This window comes from Neltuma alba, unplaced genomic scaffold, assembly GCF_004799145.2.
Source record: "Neltuma alba isolate B1F8T4 unplaced genomic scaffold, ASM479914v2 tig00012838_pilon, whole genome shotgun sequence".
NCBI classification, from domain to species: Eukaryota; Viridiplantae; Streptophyta; class Magnoliopsida; order Fabales; family Fabaceae; genus Neltuma; species Neltuma alba.
This window is the reverse complement of record NW_021637227.1, coordinates 13,565-27,362: the sequence shown is the minus strand read 5'-3', so window position 1 is coordinate 27,362 and position 13,798 is coordinate 13,565. Positions and strand designations below refer to the sequence as shown.

At 34.4% G+C, this 13,798-nt stretch overlaps 1 pseudogene; it reads left to right on the top strand.

Moving 5' to 3' along the window:
- Positions 1-10,884: 10,884 nt before the first annotated feature.
- LOC114731599 (cytochrome P450 84A1-like) lies at positions 10,885-13,502 on the top strand (annotated as a pseudogene).
- Positions 13,503-13,798: the final 296 nt, after the last annotated feature.

Genomic DNA, 13,798 nt, shown 5'->3' with positions numbered 1-13,798 from the left:
TTGCTATATATATATATATATATATATATTTTGAGTCACAGACTAGCGTAAGCACCGATCAACTTGTCAGAACGGAGATTAATTCAATTGATATGGATGTGATTATGTGAGAGAGCTCACAGACCACGAAAGAAAACAAGGGGTGTTCAAATAATATATGTTTTTATAATAAGCTGACTTTCAAACCGATTACGATAATTAAGTTAAAAAGGGGATTAGGATGGAGGCTGCGGATAAAGAAAAGGTCGTTGTCTCTCACCTAATCACATATACATGAGATTGGCATAGACAAATTCAACTTGAAGCTCATATTACACACGAAGTGGTGGGCTCCCCCACTAAATATCTTCATATGTAAATCAGCTGCAGACTAGCCGACCACGTTTTGAACAATGCCATAAAATATGGTTCCATCGTTGCACTTTTTTTACTTCATATATTACAATGATCGATGTGCATATGTTATAGTCGTGAAGGTGCTAAAAGCATCCCAATTACAGAAGAAATTAGAGGATACAATATCATAGATAAGTAATTTGTACTGACCTGTAAAACCCATAGCCCTTGTAATGAGGTGGAAATCCCCAATGATATATAACTTTTTTGGGAGAATTACAACCCACATGACCAATAAATATATAAATGTTTGTAGAGAGTGCAAATAATGGGAGATTTTGAGAGTGCGCAAAAAAGACGCAAGTTACTGCACCATCTGATGGTGGTAATTCTAGTTTATATTCTACAATGGAATAATGGATCTCTGGCTAGTTTGTAACTTCATTTCCTCGGATGCACGTTAAAAAACATGTTAATAAATTTAATACTTATCTCCCATCATCTCTGACTTAATCATCACTATATAATAGGAAACAACTGATTACTAAAAGCTTATAAGTTTGGTCTCTACTCAACAGCTGGCTAATTAACTTGTGGCCTGGGATCTATTGCAGTCCACATATAAAATATCACATAGGACTGTAACAATCTGTAATATACTTAATAATTAATTAAAACTAGTTGCTTAAACTTATAACCCAGTAAATGATTAATTAATACATACCAATGCTTAATTATGAAAATACTCCGATAGAAGGTTCATAGAAAGGAAAGAAAGGGATAGTATAATATTGCAACAAGATTAATTAATTTAGTGCTTTGACGATGGAATGTATATACAAATAATACTGTGAAGCTTTTCTTGGCAATGCTCATGGCTATGTCAGTCACATTGGAAGAGATGTGCATCCACAGAATCGACTTTTTTTTTTTCCGCCTTTGTCATTACGTACGTAGACTTAAACAACAACTTCTAAACATAGAATAGAATTATGCACCAACCCCAATTACTATTTTCTTTTCTTTTCTTTTTTTACCAGGGAGATTAATATTTTCATTACCCCTTAAGTCTTTAACTTTTCATTTATTATTTTATTGCAATCATATTGCCTCGGGATTCGGATCATGTGCAACAGTGCAAGCTAATAATTAATTAACCTCTCTTTCAGAATTCATAACGGAATAAATTCAGAATAACTGAATAACTTAGACCCTGTTTGATATTATTATTAAAATCACTTAAATCGAGACAAAACTTATCATTCATATTTGTTTCGTATTTTATAAATCATAATTGAAAAGTTACTCATATAAGTCATTCTAAGCAGTCTTTTAGAATCCTTGGCATCGATCTAAGAGTAACAAATTGTATGTAATAATCAAATCATCACCTTTCGGAACATATGCTGTGCTAATTAAGAATGTTGTCGAGTGGACAACGTACTAATAATAGTCAAGCTTCGGGATGGATGACTTTTAAACAGCGCAGAATAGAGAATTCAACGACGCTAATCAGCTGCTGCTTTGTGACAACGATCTTTATCTGAAAATTAAAGGTCCGACGACGGCGGAAATAATATTACTTCTCATGAGAAATATCGTCTTTGTGTATTCCTTTTACACCTTCGCTTTCACACAAGAAGTCAGAAGAGGACGTTTATCATTTGCATGGCTGGCTCTGGCGTGACAAGTTGGCGTTCCTAAACTAATATTACCTTGTAATTTGAGTAGATTAAAAAAATTTGTTATATTAGTTATTTATGATAAATAGGTTTTATTTTTCCTGAAATATCCTTGCTAATTATGTATATCAGTTAAAACTATCATTTGATAGAATGAATAAATATAAAAGACAAAATGGATTAAAATAACATATATATGATCGAATTAAATGTTATTAAAAACCGGAGGCAATATTACAACTATGCACCAAGTCAAAAGTGTCGGAAACTCATCCTCTGAATTTCACCATGTCCATCAATTAGTTTTTCTAAAATTGTGTTTTCAGTTATAACTACAATTGCTATAGTGCCAAGGAAAGGTATCTTATGGTTATATTTCATGAAAATTCAGATGCGCGAGCTTCAGAGGATTATTCGGATTCTAAAATAGTCTCCTTATTTTTCAGCCAGAAAATAATACTATCTCTAGTCGTTTGTAGACTATAAACAAAATTTTACAAGTAAGACTATAGTTACGGTCAAAATGACCAAGCCCGTACGTTAACATCCTGCTGGTTTGAATCACCAGCTTGCTGCTGGAGTGCTGGTCAACTTTCTTCTCAGAAAAAATAAAAAACACAGCTAGTTGGCTTTCGTATTCGGCCCGTCGTTTTAGTTAATTACCGATCGTCTAGTTGCACGTGAAAAAAACAAATTGTCTGTCCTTTTTTTTTTTTTTTACTTTGACAACAAATTGTTTGTCAAACTACTGCTCAAACGAAATTGTGTTTGTACCTACGTAACGTCGTTTTGGTTAAATTATGCTGGTACTGGTATTGCTTCTCTTTTCTCAATAAAGTTCCTTTATGCAGTAAAATTTATTCTTCGCAAATTTAAATTTTAATGATTCAAAGAGATCTCACTCTAAATCCAAATATCACATTAATCCTTTGGAAAAATGCCGTCTCCATCAAGTTAGTTCCTTTCATTTTATTAGTTCAAAGCATAATTTTTTCCAGGAATTTCTTCTCATCAAATCAAAACTAATATAATTAACACAATGCGTGATTAGATTGATATCACAATCGCCAATAGCACATTGCACACAGTAGCGAGTTAGGTAAAACAGAAACTATCCAGGATTCCAGGCGAGGTCATGCCAAACCATATTATATATTCAATTAATAATAGATAGAGTCAAAAAAGAAAATAAATTAAAAATAAATGAGAAGGAGTCAAGATCCGGCCAACCATTTTTTTAATACAAGGGGCCATCGAGATTTTCATTGATATTGAGGAGAATAGTGAAGTAACAGCGATATTTCGTTTAGCTAATTTATATCACACTTGTAAGTACTCTGTAAAATTAGAATATGAGATGAATGACATTATTTATGATGAGTGATGAATAATATGATCTGGTGTTAACTACTATATGTTGATGGATATCTTGATTTGAAGGGCCCTACGACCTGCGAGAGTTATTTGATTTATTTTTATTTTTTCTGAGTTGAAAAACCTTCTGTGATTGTAAATAGATATACTATTTTTTTGCCCCGAATTATAACAACTCTATTTATACAGTGTTGGACCCTCACATTTAATTTAATTTGCTTCCATATTGGATGACTCTTGGGTAGGTTTCTGGTACTTTATTATTTTGTTTTGGCTCAACCGCTCAAGAACCTTTCTATAGGTTTTCATAGAGTGGCGGAGAAAGTGGTCCTTCTTTTCGAGTACAGTTTTCATTATAAATATGTGGCCGGGTCTATAAATTTGGCATACTAGGTCCAATTTCGCATTACACTGGCTAATTTTAATTGAGGAAGAAGCTCGCATTGTGAATAGTATCTTTGTATTTTAATTTGAAGGCTCCTTCATGTCCGCTTCACTTTGGAATTACGTCGTTCTCTTGCCTCCGACTATGAATGAAGTAGCTCGTCATCTCTCTGCTATTCGGTATACCGTGTGTACAGTCATATGTGGTTCTTAATTATACATGCGCAATTCAAATATACACTTAATTGAGTTACTTAATTCAAACCTAATCCCTCGTCATATGATTTTTTCAAAGAAAACGCATGATTTCAGTGTCAATTATTCATAATTTAATTGTGAAGTTGTAGTTGTAAATAAAATAATGCAATAAAAATAAAAGTTGACTATGAATTTGTCTGACATAACTCATTGTTGGTCATTTTTTATAGAAGGTTTGAATTTAAGATATAATATTAAAAGGTAAAAATATGTATTTGATCCTTTAATTAAATGTTTCAATTTAGTTTCTTAGTTTTAACAAAATATTTTTTTAGTCCTTTCCCCCTAAAATCTTTAATTTTAAATGATTTTTTTAATAATCATGATTATTTTGAAAATAAAACTTCATATATTAGTATTTGAGAATATTTTATCAACATTTAAGATTTCAATATCATTTTTCTAACAGTTTTATGATTAATTAAAAGAATAAAAATATGTTTTTTAATATTAAGAGACCAAATTGATATACTGTGTAAAATTAAAGAAGGAAGAGTATTCTTTAGCCTATTTGAAAGAATCGTTTAAAAATGTATATTGTGAATAAAATTACAAGATCTTCGCAAAAACTTGGTATGGTTAAGAGTTTAAAGAAGAGGCAATGCCCAAAGTTGGAAAAAATGCGGAGGGATGAAGCGCCGTTAACGCCTAGTTATAATTTTTTATTTTTTTTAAAAAAAAAGCACGGTTAACGGGAGAGCGATCCCTCAGTGAGGGGCCACGTGTTGAGTTCTGGAAGCCACCAGAAAATGAGAAGCTTCCTTTTGCTTTTAATATTTCATTTTTTTTTTCAGGTAAAAACACTGTATCTCGTTAGAACTTAGAACGTGGGAGCAAGTAGCAACCAGCAAAAGCCTATCTTCCTGCTAAATATTTCTGGTCACCACAAATGGGTTCCTTCTTCCTAGTTCAAAATATTTTTTATTTGTCTTTCTATAAAAAATTAAAATAAGAAAAACTAAAATCTGAGAGCTCAAATAAACAATAAAATGGATTTCCTAATGCATCCCCTTTTCACCCCTTTTTCTGCTGCTGCACCCAAGTTGGTCCAAATTCAAGTCATCCCCCATCAACGAAATCCTTATTTTTATTTATTATTTTATGATTGTTATTATTAGACATCATTTCCGCAAGAAAAGCATTTGTTAGTTTATATTATCTTCGATTACCTTATTTGACTTTTATTTTAGTCCTAATTATAAGACCCCGATTCACTTTGTCTCTCATATTTATATATTTTTCTCTAAAGTAATCCCTCTAATAATAGTAGTTATAGTTAATAAACTTGATTAGCAAGGATATTTTAGGAAAAATAACACCTATTTATTACAAATAACTAGTTTAATTTATTTTCTTAATCTCATCATAGATTAATATGATTTATTAAATTAGTTGAAAATTTTGTAAATAACTTGATAAAAAAATTTAATCTTTAACCTGGCGAGAGATGTCTTTATATACATACATTGATACATATACATACATACATACATACATATATATTCAACAAACCCCATTCAATTGTTACACACCACCTCAAGAGATTTTTTCGATATTGGATGCTCTTCACACATTTAAAAAAGGAATACCATTATGAAAATGAGAAAAATATATACAAGGGTTTGAGATGAGAGAGATGGAGCCTTCCACTCGACACCTTCAGATCACTAAGAGCGACTTTTATCCCTACGTGACAGGTAGGTCTTACAGTCAAGCTCCCTTGTGCCTTTGCACTCGAGCCAATCTCCATCTGGCCAACAAGAAATAAAGAGTAATCTTGCTCTCTCATCTCAGTCTCTTATATTTTCCGTATTTTGATAAAGAATACAAATTCATTAATTTGAGTCACTTAAATTCTTTGGAGATATTTGCCCTCACAATTTGGAAGGAATTTTAAAAAAGTTATTTTTTCATGAAAGAAATAGAGAATTAAGTGACGAAAAATTATAAAATTTAATGTACTATACAATAAAAAACAATCTCATGGGTTCGTAGCCTTATAACTTCTATAAACATATCAATCGATTGATTGATAACTTTAAGGAAAATTACAGCCTTGTGGGTCAATTGTACCTACCTTGTTGATCTATATGCTTGAAACTAACGACGCTAACTTAGTGAGATTTATGTCTCACAAATTAATCGTAACCGCACGTTAAAACATCATACTGTGAGAGTAATCAATACTACTATTAACTTTATTTCTTTTTGCTGGGGCGAAACATCAATGTTAGCATCGATTTTTGTGCGTTCGTGTGTGTGTGGAATTGAATAATAAAAATATGAAATGGGCTTTATTTTTAAACTTACATATGTTCATGTTCTTGATCTCGAAACTTATATTTATTAGTTCAATTTATTTTTTCAGAATCCAAATATGCATGAATCTATGTAACATAGAAAATATATAAAAAGGCTAATGTAATATTTGGTCCTTTAAATTTTAAATTTGTCCTGATTTTGGTTTTAGCCCCTTAAGTTTCAAATTATGAGTTTTGATCATTTAAAGGACAAAATAATCTAAGTTTTTAGTGGATTATAGGGATCAATGTTATAAATGAAAAAAAACTCGAGGGACAAAAATTTATGGTTTGAAACTTGAATGACTAAAACTAAAATAAAGACAAATTTAAAAGACTAAAATCTATATTAACTCTATATAAAACATAATATAATACTCATCGGTGCTTAATGTATTACCTCATCAATTAATTTGAATGGGTTAAAGATGTTATTTGAATTAGTTAATATAATATGTGTTTTTAAAACATCATAAGCATTTTTCTCAATTTTTTCTCCCTCTCCTACTTGATCATTAATTAGCAGAGGAATATCAATAGAATTAATTTAAAATATTTAATAAGCATATAAAATAAGTATTAACTCCCCCGTTAGGTGAGGTTAGGGTCAAGACTTAAATGATGTATTATATGACGAACGGAGAAATATGATAAATTTAGGCACAAGGAGGACATGATTATTATATGGGCGTGACGTCAGGATGATGCCAAGACCCACAATGCACCTGGTGTTCGACTGTTCTTTGATTTGAAGGGAAAGATCTGCCTGTCTAGTACCCGAAATATATTGTGCGTCATGATCCCCAATTAATGACCTGCACACCAAATTCACATAAAACAGTTTTTGATACCCCAAATTTCCATAAAGCACGAGATCCAAGAAATGAGAATGTCATTAATCAGAGAACCCAATGATATTATACAACCACAGTATCATTATAAACAAGACACTTGATTAATCAAATCTAAAATAAAGATACAGTTAAAAGTAAATTAATCATTGCACTACGTATCAAAAAAATTATATTTCTTCACTAATAAGACATTAACTGTTTTGGATTAGACGGAAGTCTCCACAACACCTAACTAATATATAGGACATGCATAACCCCTTTAATAAGCCCTACAACATGATTTATGTTATATTATATGTTGATGATGATTAGGGCGCGCCATGTATATATCAACAATGGAATTTAAAACATATTATTTGATGCACAGATATTACAATATTTTTATGATAATTAATAAAGCGAAACCATCGCGGGGGAATGATGCTCGTCGTGTCTAATACGCAAACGATGAGATGAGAGCCACCCATGATCGGGTGCCCCGTCAATTTCTTTCCCTTTCAAGTGCTCATTATTTATTCATCCCAATTTTCTGTATATTCTTCCCACCTAATTAATCTATTTATCCTTTTCAGGTAATTTGAAACACGCCATTCGTGATGAATATATTACTATAAAATGGCGATATTGCGCTGTATATCTAATATGCGTTTAAAATTCTGTTAGGGTGGCGGTCTCATCAAATATAAATATATATATTATATATGCACATATCATTTTCATACATACATATACATAAAGGTTATTAATATGGAGAGAGCGAAAGTTGATAATAGCGCGGAGAATACCTCGTAGATAATTAAAAAAGAAAAATATATATTTAGTCATTTAACTTTTTAGAATATTTTAACTTGGTTTCTTAACTTTGAAAAATATATTGAACCCTAAAATTATGAGTCTTATGTGATGATTTTTCTAGCAATCATGATTACTTAATATAGTAGTATTTGATAATATTTTATCAATATTTAACATCTCAATATCATCATTGTTGTTAATGATTTTAGAATTAAATCACTAAAATATATTTTGGCCTAATAAAAAATGCATAAAATAATTTAGAGTAATAAATACATTAAATAAATTCTTTTGAAATATGCTACATGCAGGCACGCATCATGTGTTGAGATATGTTAATCGAAGTAGTAGCAATTCAACAATATTTTTGCACTGGTGATTGATGTAATGAGTATTTAATTAGAGATTTTGACTGTGAGACTCGTTCTTTGAATATGATGAGTTGGTATTATAACAATAATTAAAGTTATCATTTTTTTTCTCAAAAAAACATGAAGAACAGAACTTCCACCCACGAAGCCAAGCCACTGGCTTGGGAATGGAGGAGGATGGTTGCCGCCGTACGCAGACAATATCATTAAATTCAATTTGAATACTTCACATTCTTGTTGGTTCAACTTAAATTTTATCGATTTTTCCCCCTAAAATAAATACAAAAAAATCACATTGGATGCAGATGAGAGAAACGTGAAGTATCCAAATACAAACGATGAAACATTCGTACTCAGGTAAACGTGCCGTGAAAAAGTCAAAACAGTGTTGCTTGTAGTTTTGGTGGAGAACAAAACAAGGGCAGAGAAATATTCAGAGCAGTTCACTTACAATCCGCATGAATTCGTACAGAACCCATTCCCGATTTGTGTTTGCCCCGACATTTCAAAACATGCTAATCAATAAAGTTCTGACTTTCGTTGTCAGCGAATCAGTTCGATGGGGTTGAATATACGATCCTCTCCCAAACTTAGTCTTACCAACCCTAAAGAATCACGAAGTAGAAACAATAATAATCTAGAAAATTTAATTATTTCCATGATTACCGTTTTCTCTTGCTTTCCAGACACATATGATTACCATTTCTTCTTTTACATTCTAGAAAGACATGATCGATCTCCCTAGAACTTTTCCTTGTCCAGAGTTACCCATCACTGTCTTGGCTCACATTCATTCGTTTGATTCATTGAAAATGCATGGACGTGCGTAAATATCTCTGTATATTAAGAATCAATTATAACTCATGCCAAAAAAAAACTAGAACTCGACCCATAAGAACGTGGTTTTTTTTTTTTGGTTCTTTCTTCAACAACAACCATCTCCCATCGAACAGTACACAATCAGTTGGCACATTGTGTGCTGCTCGTGAAGGAACTGTGTATTGCTCCATGAAAAATATTATGGAAGACAAGAGCGCAGTTAAATCATCAACGTATGGTGGGGAAAATTATCACGCAGCTCTAGAAACTAATTTAAATACGATGAGAAAATGTCAAAACAAGAAGGTATCTTAATGAAGAGAGGGAATTTAAGTGTACAGAAAGTCAAAACGTATTACTTCATTTTATCCAAACTATTTTTATTAAACACTGTGTGTACAGCATTCATGCTATGAAACTAATAAATGGGTATATCTGTACGCACGAGCTAAAGAAAATTTTAGGGAGGAGAAATAAAGGGGGAGTCTTTTCATTTACTTTCATTCATATATCTATATACAAGATTTTGAGATGACTCAAGCCTCCAATCATTAAATTACGGCATGGAGAAAAATAAGATGGAATAATTTGCCAAAAGCATGATTAACTTACTTTGAATTTTAGAAAGTCATGAACAGCAACAAAATATGATAATTATTCATAAAAATTTCAAAAATATTTAGTGTTTAAAATATAAATCCGGATTGATATCAAATATAAGGATAAGCTACGAACTTTAATTTTTGAAGCGACAAATATCCAGTTTGGAACCTCTCTTCTTCTCTTCCCATCCTCTTATTTTTTTTAACTGTTAGATTAACATATTTTAACGGTTTAGATTTAATTTTTTATAAACTATTTATGAAAAAAATTTAAAAACATTTAATGTACTTGTAAGGCATTAGAATTAAATTTTAATATAGTTTGTAATTTATTATTTATTTATTTGTATAATTTAATATTTTAATAATAGTTTTAAAAAGATTTAAATCTGAGCCGTTAAAATATTAATCTGACGGTTAAAAAAGAAAAACAAAGGAAGAGGATAGCAAGGGAAAAGGAGAGGTTCCAAACTGGACAAATATCTCTCTCCAAAAGCTGAATGAAATACTGTAATTAAGAAAAATTGAAAGAACTGAGAAAAAGGGATATTGACATATTGCATATCTGTTCGAGTGATAAGATATAATAATCATTAAATTTTTTGGAGGAACTCATTATATATATGTATGTATAGAGAGAGAGAGAGGGAGGGAGGGAGAGTGCATAGAGAGAGCAACGAGATATTTTAATTTTTCTGTTACTGTTGCATGACATTTTCTTTTGGTAAAATTACAATCAAGTCTTAAAGAAAGAAAATAATTACTAATAAGTTCTAATTATAATCTAAACAGTATATAATGACAAATTCCAAACTAAATAATGACAACCTCTAAAATTTGTTTTATAATTATTTTTCTTTCTTAGAACCTCGTTATAATTCTCTCTTTTCTTTTTTCTGGGCCAGCTATTGCGTGACATTTTCAAACCATACAAGGACAATAAGCATCGAATTAAATAAATGACATAACAGCATTCACTCCAATTCTATGAAAGTTTTTTTTACCACCAAAAGGTTTATTGAGCCAAATATTTTTTAGCTTATTATCACTTGAAAACAAATAACATAGTAGTATATACATTTTTTCATTGTAAGAAACAATAATACATGTAGTTTTTACATTTGATGGCAACTAATTCTCCCCCCGGGTGGGGGAATGCGTGGGCAGGAAACTGGCACCAGCTCGTGTATATAAGGCCAGCCAGTAGCAGCACTCAAAGTAGCAACTCACTCCAAAGTTGCAATCACATCACCAATACGCTTGCCATGGATTCCCTTGCTCTTCATCTTCAACCTCTTGGCATGGCCATGCTGTTCGCAATCCCACTCATGTTTCTCCTGGGACTGCTCTCTCGAATCCGCAAAAGGCCACCCTTCCCTCCGGGTCCCAAAGGCCTTCCCCTCATAGGCAACATGACGATCATGGACCAGCTAACCCACAGAGGCCTGGCCAAGCTGGCCAACCTGTACGGCGGCGTACTCCACCTCCGCATGGGCTTCCTCCACATGGTAGCCATCTCCGACGCTGACGCCGCTCGCCAGGTGCTTCAGGTGCACGACAACATCTTCTCCAACCGCCCCGCCACCATAGCCATTAGCTACCTCACCTACGACCGAGCAGACATGGCTTTCGCTCACTACGGTCCCTTCTGGAGGCAGATGCGCAAGATCTGCGTCATGAAGCTCTTCAGCCGGAAGCGCGCGGAGTCGTGGCAGTCGGTACGAGATGAAGTGGAGACGGTGGTCCGAACGGTGGGGGCGAATACGGGGAAGGAAGTGAATATCGGCGAGCTGGTGTTTTCGCTGACGAAAAATATAACGTATCGGGCGGCTTTCGGGTCGAGCTCTCGGGAGGGACAGGACGAGTTCATTGGAATACTCCAGGAGTTCTCCAAGTTGTTTGGAGCTTTCAATATAGCGGACTTTATACCGGGTCTCGGGTGGGTTGACCCGCAGGGGCTCAACGCCAGACTGACCAAGGCTCGTGGCTCACTGGACAGCTTCATCGACAACATCATCGAGGAACACATAGCGAACAAGAAGAAGCCAGATGAAGAAGGAGATATGGTGGACGAGTTGCTGGCCTTTTACAGCGAGGGCGAGTCTAAAGTCAGTGAATCGGACGATCTACAGAACTCCATCAAACTCACCAAGGATAACATCAAAGCCATCATTATGGTATGACGTGGAAAATGACGCTCACTTGATTGAAATTTTCATCTAGGCAAGATATCTCAAAAGAGGGGGGAAAATCGTATTTATACGTCTTATATCATTTCAGTTAAAGTTGTCGGTAATTTAGATCTAAGGGGTGTTTGGGTAAGATCAAAACTATAATTTTAAAAATGTTTTTACGGTATTCGAGGTAAATATGTGAAAAAATTTGTCTTAATTTACGAAAAAGTATTTCTGAAAAGTGATTATTGGATATCTAAACATCTTTTTAGACTTAGATTTAGTAATATATTATGATAGTTCCGTATCTGCGGGTGCTGGCCTTTTTTGATGGGATTCTACGTATGAAACAAACAACATGTCAGTGAATGGAATATCTTGCGCACTAACGTGAAATAAGGGCAAAAATTTGTGTGGTAGCCAGCCTTGAAGTAGTGGGAAAGGGAAAGAAGATAAGGATGAGCGGGTCTCAAAATGGATTTAGCGGGTCACTGTCTTTGGGGTGGGCCTGAGTTAGTAGCAAGTAGTAACGCATGAAATAAATTTTTCTCACCTTGCATTAAAGTGATGATTATTTTCACCAGAAAAGAGTTGTTAGTTTTTCGGATTCAATTACGCTGGGGTAGTATGTGACTGGATTTGGGTTTATGAATTAAATCAGGACGTGATGTTCGGAGGGACGGAGACGGTGGCGTCGGCAATAGAGTGGGCCCTAGCGGAACTAATGAGAAGCCCGCAAGATATGAAGCGGGTCCAACAAGAATTGGCAGAGGTGGTGGGCCTTGATCGGAGAGTGGAAGAGTCTGACCTGGAGAAGCTGACGTATCTGAAATGCGCTCTGAAAGAGACGCTGCGCCTCCACCCGCCGATCCCCTTGCTCCTCCACGAGACGGCGGAAGACGCCGTGGTTTCGGGCTATTTCGTTCCGAAGAAGTCACGTGTGATGATCAACGCCTGGGCCATTGGGAGGGACCGCAAGGCCTGGCAGGACCCCGACAGCTTCAAGCCGTCGCGCTTCCTCGAGGAAGGCGTCCCCGATTTCAAAGGGAGCAACTTCGAGTTCATCCCTTTCGGGTCGGGTCGGAGGTCCTGCCCGGGATGCAACTGGGCTCTATGCCTTGGAAATGTCCGTGGCTCACCTGCTCCATTGTTTCTCGTGGCAGTTGCCGGACGGCATGAAGCCGAGTGAGATGGACATGAGCGACATCTTCGGACTCACCGCTCCCAGGGCGAGTCGGCTCCTCGCCGTCCCCACAAAGCGCTTGGTGCGCCCTCTCTTTTAGGGGCAGCTTGCATTGTGCGTGAGCCCGGGGAACAGGTCTGCTATCTGTGTTTTATCCTTTTTTTTTTTTTAAAAGAAAGAAATTATATTTCAATTACACATAAATATGAAGGGAAGGGAACTGTCATGAAAAAGAAGAAAAAGGACGGAAAACGGCAATAATTGTATAGGTGACAAGAGCGGGAGGGTCGTATGGAAGGATTTGATTCTCCCTCTTATGTGGATAAGCTTTGTATGAATTCCTACTGTAATAATCATAATCTCCCCCGCATTTGGGTTCGTTTGCACGGTGCAAATGAGGTTAGTCAACGACCATTCTTTCAACAGGGCAAACTAGGAGAAAATGTCATTTCTTGAATTTAAAGAACAAAATTTTATATGTGAGATAAAGACGGGAAATTTAAACTATATTATACTCTTCCGGTCTTTAATATAAGACCTATTTAACTAATTTGATTAGATTAAAAAAGTTGGTTAAGTTAGATAATTATAAGAAATGTGACATGTTTTTCCTAAAACACCATAATCATCTTTTTTAATATCCTTTTTCCTTCTTCTACTTGATTA